General features: G+C 42.0%; 1 protein-coding gene across 2 annotated transcripts in view; it reads left to right on the forward strand.

The window, feature by feature from the left end:
* Positions 1-12,205, forward strand: part of FAM131B (family with sequence similarity 131 member B) — a 32,474-nt gene that overhangs the window by 5,552 nt on the left and 14,717 nt on the right. The gene's annotated exons all lie outside the window — the stretch shown is intronic.

Consider the following 12,205-nt stretch of genomic DNA (forward strand, 5'->3'; position numbering starts at 1 on the left):
TGACAGAACTGGGAGTCCTAATTCTATAGACTGATGTGTATTGAAGCAGAAAAAGTGAACTAATCAATAAGTATTTTAGGCCTGCTTTCTTGGGGGGAAGTAGAAAAAATAGTTTTCAGCTCATTTAATAAGGTTATGCTCTCCAACAGCAAACAACTGTGATTTTAGACTGATACTTAGAAAAACCAATTCAAGATAATTCACACTCATGAGTTTTTAAGCACTTGGGATAAAAAGTCAGAGCTTTATTTTATAAAGTCTTGAAGTAGTGAGGAAGGTCTCAAGTGAAAAGCTGGGGTGTTAGCACAACTCTAAAGGTTTTGTGAGATGACCTATGTATTTAATTTTATCAATTTGTTAAAATTTCCAATAAAATATTAGAAGGACAATATACCAGTGAGAATGGGCTTATACAAAACAGAGCCTGTCAAGCTAACTTAATTTCATGACTTTATGAGACTCCCTGCAACCAAGCACTTGTCTGATAGAAGTACCTTTACTTACAATTGTGGTAATGGAGGTAAAATATGAGATAGGTAAAAGATAAAACCTCTAATCAGTTAGCAACCAGCTTAGCACCACGTTATTCTTTGACTAGCAATATATGAGTACGGTACATTTTAAGTGCATCTAAATTCAATAGATGGCAAAATAGTAACAAGCAAAGAATCATTGTTGAAAAACTTGTGGTTCTAATTTTACCAAGCACCATGTGATTTGAACATGCTGTTCAAAATCCTGAGGGAGGTCAAAAATACTGATAAACTTGGTAGTATCTGGAACGACTGGAAGAACTGCTGAAAATGACAGTAACAAATGAAAGTGATGAATCACTGATATGGAACAGTTTGATTCGTTTTGAGAACTGACAGACAGTGTGTGTTCCAATCTAACCAAATATCAGTTCATATATCTAATGGCAGAGTGTGAATAGTGTTTATAGGAGCAGAGCTCTTATGTTAGAAAGCAGTCACACTAAATAAGCTTATAGATATTGGAAGTGGTAATCAGTAGATCAACAGCTACTACTGAGATGCTGCAGCCAAGGAAGCTGATGTGGTTCCTTGATCTTGAATATTGAATAGGAGGAGAGAAAAGCATATTTTCCTCTGCATTTGGCACTTGTGAAAAAAAATATTTTTCATCTACTTTGTCTAATTCTATTATTATCACTTTGAGAAATACTGCAAAACTGAAGAATGACAAGAAAATAAACACACAACCATGAATAAAAACTTACAGAAGTGACTTGATGACAGTCTTTAAGTGTTTGACAGAAGAAAAAAAACACCTTGGAGTCATCTGACTCTTCAGATTTGTAGATCTTAGAAGTAGAAAACTGTTAAGATGTGATGGAAGGATGGCAGATACATTCAGATTGGAAATGAGGCAAAAATCAAACAGTAAAAATACTGAACTATTGGGATAATTTACTAAGAGTTGTACTGTGCCCTCTGTCACATGAACACAATAAAATCAAGATTTTAAAAAATGCTCTAGTTCCAGCACAGCAACAGAAAGTATAATTAACAAAGGAAATACCTTTAGCCTCTCTTATTTTAAGGGGGTCAGAATAGACAATCAGGATGTTTCTCTGTCAGTTTAAGCTACATATTCCCAAGTCCAGGAGTATACTAGACTTTTAAATGAAACATAATTTTTATATTCTGGAATGAATGTGGTTGTATTTGTAGATGATGATCGGATGTGGCTCACGGGGAAAGTTTCTGTTCAAAATCTCTAAAGCATGCTGCAGAAAATAGTTTGGTGACTCAAATGGTGAGCATGTGGATTGACATTCCACATGGGAAAGAGAATTTTAGGGTTTATACTACTGACCACTTACATTCGCTGGCCAGGATGGTGAAAGAAGGCTGTGACAGCCAGAGGAAGATCAAAGAGGCTGTGAAGGCAGGAACCTCGACAGGCTGCACATTAAATGTTTGCTTCAGGAGCTATTCAAAGAACCTGTAAAAGGCAAGTAACTTGACTTTTGCATTGATTAGGAGGACTTAGTGCAGGGTGTTACTACTAAAGAGGCTTCAGGTGACTCAGAGAGATTAAGACCATAGGAGAACATCACCACCCTCTGCCCCCAGCCTCAAAATCCCAACAATTTTGTATCTGTTCATTGTGGAAAAAGTTGTGGAATTTTATCCAGTGGAACTTTTCCTTGTTGGAGATGCATCGGATCAGTTTCAAATCAAAGCCTCAGTGAGGCTGTAGAGCAGGTAGAAGAAAAAGTGGTCAGATGGTATTCATGCAAGGTTTCTGGGGAAGTTTGAGGCTGAAAGAGCTGAACTGCAGATTGTTATCTGTAATGTTTTCCAGTTACTTTGGTACAAGAAGATTGGAAGGTAGATAATGTGATGCCAGTTTTTAAAATGATTTTGAGATCTGGAAAACTGTAAGCTAGTAAACAAGATAGGCAAGCTAATAAACATTACTCTGAAGAACAGAATTAGTACATGCATGGACAGATAAGATGTACTGAGAAAGAGTTAACCGTGCTGTTGTCAGTGGATATCACAATTTATAAGTCTTAGAAGGGGTCAACAACCAATATTGACAAAGGAGGTCCAGTGGCAATAGTCCACTTGGATTTGCAAAGCACATTTGTAAAGGTCACTCACCCCAGGCTGTTAAAAGACATGAATCTCTGTTGAATCAGAGAAGTTCCTCAAGTAGCTGGGTAAAGATAGGAAACAAGGATTATCATGGAACATCAGTTTTTCATAGGGATATTTTTTCAGATCTGTGCATATCCATAAATGATATCAAGAAGGGGGGGGGGGGTTACATAATGAGGTAACAAATGATGATAATAACAATAATCATTTGGGGGAGCAGGAAGAAAACTGCATGTGGTGAATTGAAAAAGGATTTCACAATATTGAATTACTAGGTCATTTGATTTCACAGTATCAAATGACATAAATTATGGGTGAAATTTGATGTGGATAAATGTAAAGTGATGCACACAGGCAAAGCATTTCTAGTGTTTCATTTGCAATGATGGAGGTTCTGAGTTTACTATTACCATGCAGGAATGAGATCTTGGGGTCATAATGTGTAGCTTAGTGCTTAGTACCACTAAAAATGCCAACCAAATGTTGGCAATTAGGAAAAGAATAAGAGAATAAAATGAGAAACAGCATTTTACTATGCAAATATTCATACGGTGCCCTTACTTCGAATATAATGTGTTGTCCCTAATGGTCTATTCCCATTTCAGAAAGGCCATAATCAAACTGGAAAAGATTTAGAAATGGGCAGCAAAGACAATCAAGGGTATCGTGTGGTTAATATGAAAGGAGCCATTTAAATAGACAGGGATTTCTCAAGTATGGAAATGAGATGGTTAAGGATATGACGTATCTATAAAATCATGAATTTTCTCTGGGATAGGAACAGCATGGAGAAAATGATGAGGGAAGCCTATTTCATTATCAATTTCAAAGCAGAATCTAAACATCAAATGAAACTAGCAAGTGGCAAGTTTCAAGCAAAAGTCAGCGCTTCCTCATGTAACACAGAATTCAGTTGTGGAAGTACTTGACATAGGATACTACGGGTACTAAAAGGCTTTTTTTTGATTTTAGAAGTGAACAGATGAATCCTTTAAAGATGACTAAATACAGAGGCAATGTCTGTCTTGGGAACTACTTGAGGTGTAAATTGTGACAGGCTAGGACAAATATTCTGGGAAAATATCGCTGCTGTTTCCCCTATTTGAATAGTCTTTCTTACACATGCACTTCAGGGACAAGCTGATACTGATCCCAAACAAATACTAAATAACTCCTTTCCCACCACTTCCCAAAAGAAAAGAATGAAGAAAAGAAACCAGAGAGGAAAAACCCAATCACGGGGGGGGGGGGGGGAGGGGGGGGGCAGGAAGAAGAAAACAATAAGGAAAGAGAACAGACTAAGAGGCTAAAACCTGGAAAACAGGGAACCAAGGGCGAACAGTGAGCAGAGCACCCCTGTGTTCCCATGATATCCAGGAACTGGTAGATGCTGCCCAGTGATGCCCTGCCCAGAGCATGGGACTAGAAATGGTGCTGTTAGTTACTGGGTAACTGGGTAACTCCTGGAGCTGGACATAGCCAGCTTGGTGAGAAACAGGACAGCTGATAAAGAGGACCCAGAATTTAGTGGGTCTTGGGATAGAAACTGTACAAGTAAAGATGTGAGAAGTGCAGTTGGAATCAAAATAGTAAGTTTCTGGAGGAGACAGAAGACTGTCATGTGTGGTGTGCCAGTCTCCCTTTGACTGCAGAAAAGGCATGACTTGGGGAGTCCTGTGAAGAAACTTGTGCTTTCTGCTTGGTGAAGGATTTTTTCAGCTGATATTCCCCATGGTCCATGCAATTAACTCGAAGTAGAAACTGGCCACGAGGGTTCCTCTTTGTCTTCTGACAATGAGTGGTCCTACAACCATGTATCATGGGTCTAAGGGGTTGTTAAGCCCATGTTTGGGCTTAAGGAGGAGGTTGAACAAATGATTTGTGTACCTGGCAGAGACTGATGACTGTTCCCTTGACATGAGGACAAACAACAGAGGGAGTGGGGTAGCCCTTGGGGGGATTAGAGGAGCCTTGTGAACAGTGAGTACCCCATGCAGGTGTGGATGCCCTCAGGGACAGCAGGGAAAATTGTAGGGTGGGATTAGGGGTGGATGTGATGGTGAGGTGTGGCCTCACTTGAGCAGGTGCAGGGCTGGGCACTCAGTGCCTGCAGCTCTGCCTGGTGAGCTCAACCCCTGCAGTCTCAGTGCCAGCAGCTCTTTGTCATTTTCCCCAATTGCTTAGGGAACTGTGGAGCTCTGTCTGGTGAGGACACCTGAAGCCCTGGTGGTGACTTTCTAGGATTGGGAACAGTTTCTCTTACCAGATATCTGCTGGAAATATAATACAGCAGAGACGAAACAGACTAGGAGTTTCCTGGAGTGTGTGTAAGAATTTCCTGACACAGCTGGTGAGTGAGCCAGCTAGGGAAGGCACCTGCTGGTTCTGTTGTTTGTGAACAGAGAAGGCCTTGTGGGTCATGTGGTGGTTGGAGGCTGTCTTGGGCATAGCCATCACAAAATGAGAGAGCTTTTGATTCTCAGAGCAGTAAGGAGGGGCATCAGCAGAACTGCCACCTTGGACTTACAGAGGTCAGAGTTTGGCTTGTTTAGGAGACTTTCAGAGAGTCCCTTGAGAGGCAGTCCTAAAGGGCAAAGGAGTCCAGGAAGGGCATTCTTCAAGAGGATGTCCTGAAGGTGCAGAAGCAGGGCATCCCCATGTGCTGAAGGATGAGCTGGTGGGGAAGAAGACCAGCCTGGCTGAACAGAGAGCTTAGTCTGAAACTCAGGAAATAAAGAGAATGTATCACCTTTCGAAGAAGGGGCAGGCCATTTAGGAAGACTACAAGGATGTTGTGAGGTTGTGCAGAGGGAAAATTAGAAAGGCCAAAGTCCAACCAGAATTTAGTCTGGCCACTGCCATAAAAGGCAATAAAAATGTTTCTGTAAGTGCATAAGCAGCCAAAGGAGGGCTAAGGAGAATCTTCATCCTTTATGGGTTGTGGGGGGAAAAACAGTGACAAAGGATGAGAAGGCAGAGGTGTGCACTTAGGTTTTTGGGGAGAGGGGTGACAGGGAGACAGCAGCCTCAATGCCTCCTGGCTGGCTCTGACCGCTGCTGCTGTTCCAAACCAAATGCTTGGTGAGGGCTGTGACCAAGTGTACGATGGCTGTGGTGGAGAAGGGTGTAGCCACCTGGCTGTACACTCCTGGCTGTACCCTCTGGGGCTGCCAGCCTGATACCCTACAGCTGAGGTGGGGCAGGTAAGGAGAGTGGAGCCTGAAACTCCCGGGCTGCCACTGCCCCCATGTGCTGGTGTTTGGAGCAGGCTCTTGTTTTGTCCACCCCGCAAAGGGGGACCAGGAGCATCCCTGAGGTGAGAAAGGTGCGTTGTGATCTGCTGGTTGACTCTTGAGGAGTTCTGGGCGTGGTTCTTCTTCCCCACTGTTAAGGAGGGAACTACAGCATGAAGATGGCACATCTAATAGTATTCTAATGCTCCAGGACAGTGCCCATGTGACATGCTGGCTACAGAAGGATTAAAATTTAAACATGTATGGAGAGCAACGTATGAAATTGCGTGCTGCATATTACTTCTGTAAGGCTGGCTATGGGCCAGCCAGAAGGGGCTGCTACCTTGGTTCATACTGACATTTCCACACTCACTGTGCTGAGCAAGGCCCCTGGGGACACATTCTCTGCACTTCAGAGAAGCAGTGAAGAATGAGGATAAACCCATCGCTGCTGTTCATGCTGGCTGATACTTGTTCTGCAAATGAGGCAGGGCTCTGAGGTTTGGGGTTTTTAAAGTTTGTGTTAATTGGATGTGTTTCGTTTTGGAGTACCTCCTTAGCCCAAGTGACATGGTGGCTTCTCAGAGCAGAGCTGCCTGTGTCTAGCATTAGGCTCTCTGTTCATCTCCTTTTACTTGAAGATACGCAGTAGCCTTTAGTATTGGTTTGAAAGTGTTTCCAGTCAAGAAGAAAAATGTAAGTGTTGCAGCTTTGTTCATTAATTCTATCTCCTAAACAGCTCTGAAAAGGGACCTACCTGCACGGAGAGGCAGAATGGTCTGGAAAATTCAAATTACCCAAGTTCAAAGCAAAGATCCTGAGAACTGCCCAGCTGATTCCTAATCTTACAGGCATGTCAGAGCTTTAGGTGTTTCCATTTTTCATCAGAAATTTGAAAGGCATCTGTTCTGTGGAGACCAAGACACTTCTGTGCCTTGATGAGCACCAACCTGTTCAGCTCTGTCTCCTCCACAAAAACAGGGTTTTTTTTCAGTTTCTCTTCCACAAGTGACCCTGTTGGCAGGTGTCAGCAGCAGATAACTAATTTTTATGTTTCCTTATGCAGTACAAGCTAGAATTCTTACGGAATTATGTGAATAACTTGGGTTGACAGATTTCTCAGCTTTACCTGAGAGAATTTGAGTGCTTCCTTCAGAGGTTCACCTCAGGGACAGCTCTGGTGACAGAGGTTTATTCCTTTCCTTGATGACCTTTTGGGTAGCTTTGATTGGCTCTGTGTAAAGCAGGCAGGGAAGAAAAATGTTTCTATGGTTATTCTAGCCACCCATCTGTTAGTCCTTCCCGGTAGCTTCAACTGCTTTAATTTCAACCACATTTGACAAGACACGATGATGTTGTGCTTGACAAAGATACACACTCCCACGAGTATCATGAAAATTGGTATCAGGGAAAGAACAATCCAAAGACTGATCATAATTACTGCAATTACATTTGTTGTTTTCTTAGTTGTTTGGGGAAAAAAAAAAAGGAATGGAAAAGAATAATTGGACCATTTACTCTAAATATTCATCTTTGCCAACAATAACGTTGGCTACCAATACCAAATGACAAGGTTTCTGCTCTCTGCTGGAAAGTAACATTTGAGAAACAGAAGAAAGTGTGCTAACAGGGGATAATAGCAGTGCTGGAAAGTCATTGCTTAATTGAAATGTTTCTTGTGTTAATTGGCATGACACATCAGAAAGCAAATAACACAAATACTTATTTGGTATGTGGTGTAGATCTTCACCAGCATGATGTTCAGAGGGGAAAAACAAAATTCAAGACTCTCAAACTCTGTTCATCTACTTGGTGTGGAACAAAATAGAGAAGACAAATTGGAGATGATGTTTAACATCCAGCACAGAAGTTACAACACAATAGATTATTAAAGGCTATAGATACAGCTTAAAGCCATCGATGCAGAAGCCTGATTGAAGCATAGACTTTGGTAAATGAACAACATACTGGTACAGGTACCAAGTATAGAATCAATTAATGCACAGTGGTAACAGCAATCCAGAAAATGTCGAGGAAACCCAAGGAGAATGGGCTTGTTTAGATTAAATTTTGAGTAATTCAAAGCAAGGTGATTTTCTTACGATCACAGAAATGCAAAGAAACTGAAAATATGTCCAACTAAGAAACTCTGTGTTTCCGTGGTAAATTAAGGTATGTGGCAAAATGAGCTACAAAAGTAGTAAAGAAGTAGTTTGTTACTCAGCAAGGTGATCAGCAAGGTGAGGTGCAGTCATCCAGGTGTTTGATTTTTCTGGAGCATTGATCAAAAGGATCACTTTGCTTTGAATGCTTACTACACACATTTCCTAATTTCTGAGAGTCCAAAGTTATGATGCCCAAAAAAACCAAAATAAAGCAAGAATTGGGGAAAAGGGTATTTTTTTCCCCATGTTTGTTCCTCTTTAAATGTTTTTCATCTTTATTATTTAGAAAGGCTTGACTTAAAAATAAGTCTTGATTTTTGCCATAAGAGTAGTGTAAGAGAAAGAGGGCTGATACTTTCCCCCAAAGGCTTAAACAACTTGAGTTGGAATGTTATGTCAGTTGTAATGGAGACATCTTTTTCTTATGAGTGTTTTTGCAGTGTTTGTTTTTATCTGATTTGTGTTAGAAAATACAAAGCAGCCATGATCTGAAAGAATTTGGCTTAATGTATTTATGTATTTTGACTGCTTTCGTTCTCCCTTTCTGCTTCATGTAATCAGCCTCCTCCTTTTTCCTCAGCCATCTACTAACTCTTCCAAAACAAGGATGAAATCTATGATGTTAAAAAACCCCAAACCAAATAATAATTTTTAAAATAAAATGAAGACATCTTTTAAAAGTTCAATGAAAATGAATCCCCTCTATATCCTTTCTATACACACCATACAGAAACAGTGACAAGGAAATCAGAAACCCAGTTATCTTTCAACTTTCATCACCTCATTTCAGGACATCTAAATGAGAAATTCGATAGCATGTTTGTAAAAATTCCACTTTAAAATTAGCTTTATGACCCACTCATTTAAAAATTCTTATCAGCTCGATACGGAGAAGAGCAAATACTATTCTGTGAGAGGTGATTGATCATAGAATTACAAATGGAACAGTCATGATGATTAGCAGAAGCTGGAATGGAAGATGAATAAGAGAAAATAAATTATATTGGAGAAGAAATGTACCATTACAAAAGAAAAAAAACCCTCTGTGCTAATTGCAGGGAGAAAGAGGTTGACAGGAGACTGGATAAAAAGAATACTAATTTGCTAAGAACTGCTTTCAGTTTCTGTTTTCCCACTTCACTCTCCATACTTTTCTTCTGATTTTCTGTGTTTCCTTCCTTCCATCTGTCAGAGCAGAACTCGGTTTTTTCATGTCTTGATCTAACATGGGTTAATGTTGCTCTTGCTATTTCTAGCAGAAGAGGAAAAAAGCCGCTAACCTTTACCGAACTTTCAATAAGAGAAAGTAATGTTGCTCCAGGCGCAACATCAGTTAGAGCACATACATTTTCTTTTCAACCAGTCTGATGTTGTAACTTTTCAGCAGATATGACTGCATTTAAAAGCATGTAACAGATGTTAAAGAGTTGTTTTCTCTTAATATATTTCTCTCTTAGTACTCATGAAACTGTTTAGACCAAGAATTTATTTTCAATAATTATTCAGTCTTTATAGAGCATGCAAAATCACATATTACTCACTTTTTCTCCCTGAACTAGGTAGATGAGGTGTTTCAACTGGAAAGAAACAGTAGTAAATAAATTCTGTAGGTCTTTAGTTCTACTATTACAGAACAGGTGTGGACTTTGAGACAAATAATTGTTTGATGTTCTTCAGCCATTTGATGCTGCCATCTGACAGAATAGTATTCAGCCTGGACAAGGGAAAGCTCCTGGGAGACCTTATAGCACCTTCCAGTACCTAAAGGGGGCCTGAAAGCTGGACAGGGACATTTTACAAGGGCATAGAGGGATAGCACCGGGGCAGTGGCTTCAGAATGGAAGAGGGTTGGTTTAAATTTGATAATAAGAAGAAATTCTTTACTGTGAGGGTGGCGAGGCACTGGCACAGGTTGCCCAGAGAAGCTGTGGATGTCCCATCCCTGGAAGTGTTCAAGGCCAGGTTGGATGAGACTCTGAGCAAACCTGGCCTAGTGAAAGGTGTCCTTGTCTGTGGCAGGGGGGTGAAACTAGATGATTTTTAAGGTCCCTTCCAACCCAAACCATTGTGTGGCTCTATGAATATTTTCCATATTCTAACACTCCAAGGAAACCATCAGTGGGCTTGTGGCATTGAGAGCAGAGGCTGAGTGTCATTTGCTGAACTTTGGGGCTGTCAAGTCACTTGTGCTGAGCAGGAGGCTCCTCCTTCTTTGGCTGGGGTGGAGGTGTCTTTGCAGTGCATGCCCAGAATGGTGCTGCAGCCTGTTTGCAATGTGGGCCAGGGTGTCTCTAGACTTACAGAAGGGCCACAGCATTATGCTCAGAAAGAGCTGAGAGTACAGGAGGAAGGCTTCAGGTAAATGGAGATGAAACAGGCGTGACACTGTTACCTGCACTGAAGGGTTCTGAGAAGCTGCCTTGTGCTCTGGAGGGGTAACATCTCTCCTGCCTCTCCAGCATCCCTCTCTTGTTCATCTCTGTGGCAGCAATGCCCCAGCTCTCCCCTTCTAGTGTGAAGGGTTGCAGGTGGAGGGAAGGAGCACAGACAGGAAGAGGCAGCTGGATCCCAGCATGCAGGGGCAGGCTCCCACCCTGCTCTTTGCACCAGTTTTTTCCTCCCACTGACCTGTGCTGGTCCCTCAGCTCACCCTTGTAACAGTCAACCCCTCCACTCCTTCCTCTCCAGATTTGCACTTCCCGGTAGTGCTCCCTCCTTCTTCCCTTTACCCCTTCCCTGTTCAGGGGGACTGAGTACGAGATATTCCGTTCCAAGCCACAGCCAAACCTTACAGCTGGTGCACCTGGCACTGTCAGCTGGGCTTTCACAGCTCTGCCTGCAGCTTCCCTTTGCCAGAGATGATTCTAGTCCTAGAAGGTTTGCTTGGACCCCAGATATAAGAGGTTCCCAGCCACGGTGGTAACAGGCAACTCACAAGTGGCCCATTAAGCCCTTGCTCCTCTTGCTTGAGTACAGAAATCCCCAAATCTCCCTCTCTTGCTTTGCTGGACTGAAGGTTGCCAGTCCAGTCGGTGGCAGTGAAGCCAGCAAGAGCTCAGTGAGTCCCAATACGTGCATGTGCTTGTCAGGAAAACCAGTTAGGAGGATCACAGCCCTGGAGGGTGGTGTTTGTCATGCTCATCATAGCCATGTCCTGCCTCCTCCTGAAGTCTGGCTGTGTCTGACCTGTGCTCACCTTTGTAGCATACAGTACAGGAATCCTTTTTCTTTTGAGTTCCATGAGTTGCGAGGAACTGCAACTCAGAGAACAGCAGCTTTACTCAGCCTGCTTAGAAGCATGTGGAGGATGCTGTTAAAGCACTTGGTTCTAATGATCCTGATGAGCAGAAACGTACTTTGGATGTGAAGGAAAAAACATCCCTTCGTTCTTTCAGAAAGGGATCTTCCTGCACAGCATAAATTTGAGATGTGAAGGTGTGGTGGACCCCACAATATGCAAATAGCATTGTCTTTCTGATGTTTTTTGTATTGCTATGTTTAGCCTTTTTAGGGGACAAAATCAGGTTTTTTGCATTTTGAATTCTAGCTGATGAATGCCTCAGGCTTCCCACCCCTAAGTGCCTCCATGGCTCTTGCAGGCCTCTGTGGGGCGGAGTGCAGCATCTCTCACTTGTCAGAAGATTTCTACCTGGGAAGTGCAGTGATGAGCACTCTATAAATGTGCCAGAGCTGCTAGAATGAGCGAGGGGCTTTGCATATGCCTGTGGAGGAGAAATTTGCTATAAAGAGTAAAAACAAGTTAGAAGATGATGAAAGTAGAACCATTCACATTCAATCCAAACAGAGCAGACACAGCTGAATTGATCCCAGGAAGAGATGATCATTTGGGGGTTACATTTCTTGACAGATTCTAGGAGCTTCAGATGTAAGGACAGTACAATTGTTCCTCTGTGACATGGGAGCAAACAACTTTAAACCTAGTTTGAGGATGGCACCCAGGCTGAAGGCACAGTAAATTGCTGATTGCACAGAGCCGTCCTGGTTACCTGGCTATCGATATTTAAAATTTGAAGTGTATTAAAAAGGTGTTTAATCTTGCTGAGAATGGCAAAGCAAAGGAGCCAGCAGCTCTAAGCTGATGTCAACCAATTCAAACCATAACAAATGTCTTTTTAAGGGATGATGGTTTGATACTGAAAGGGGATATTAAAGGAAT

The sequence above is a fragment of the Corvus cornix genome, chromosome 1, assembly GCF_000738735.6.
Source record: "Corvus cornix cornix isolate S_Up_H32 chromosome 1, ASM73873v5, whole genome shotgun sequence".
Lineage (NCBI taxonomy): Eukaryota > Metazoa > Chordata > Aves > Passeriformes > Corvidae > Corvus > Corvus cornix.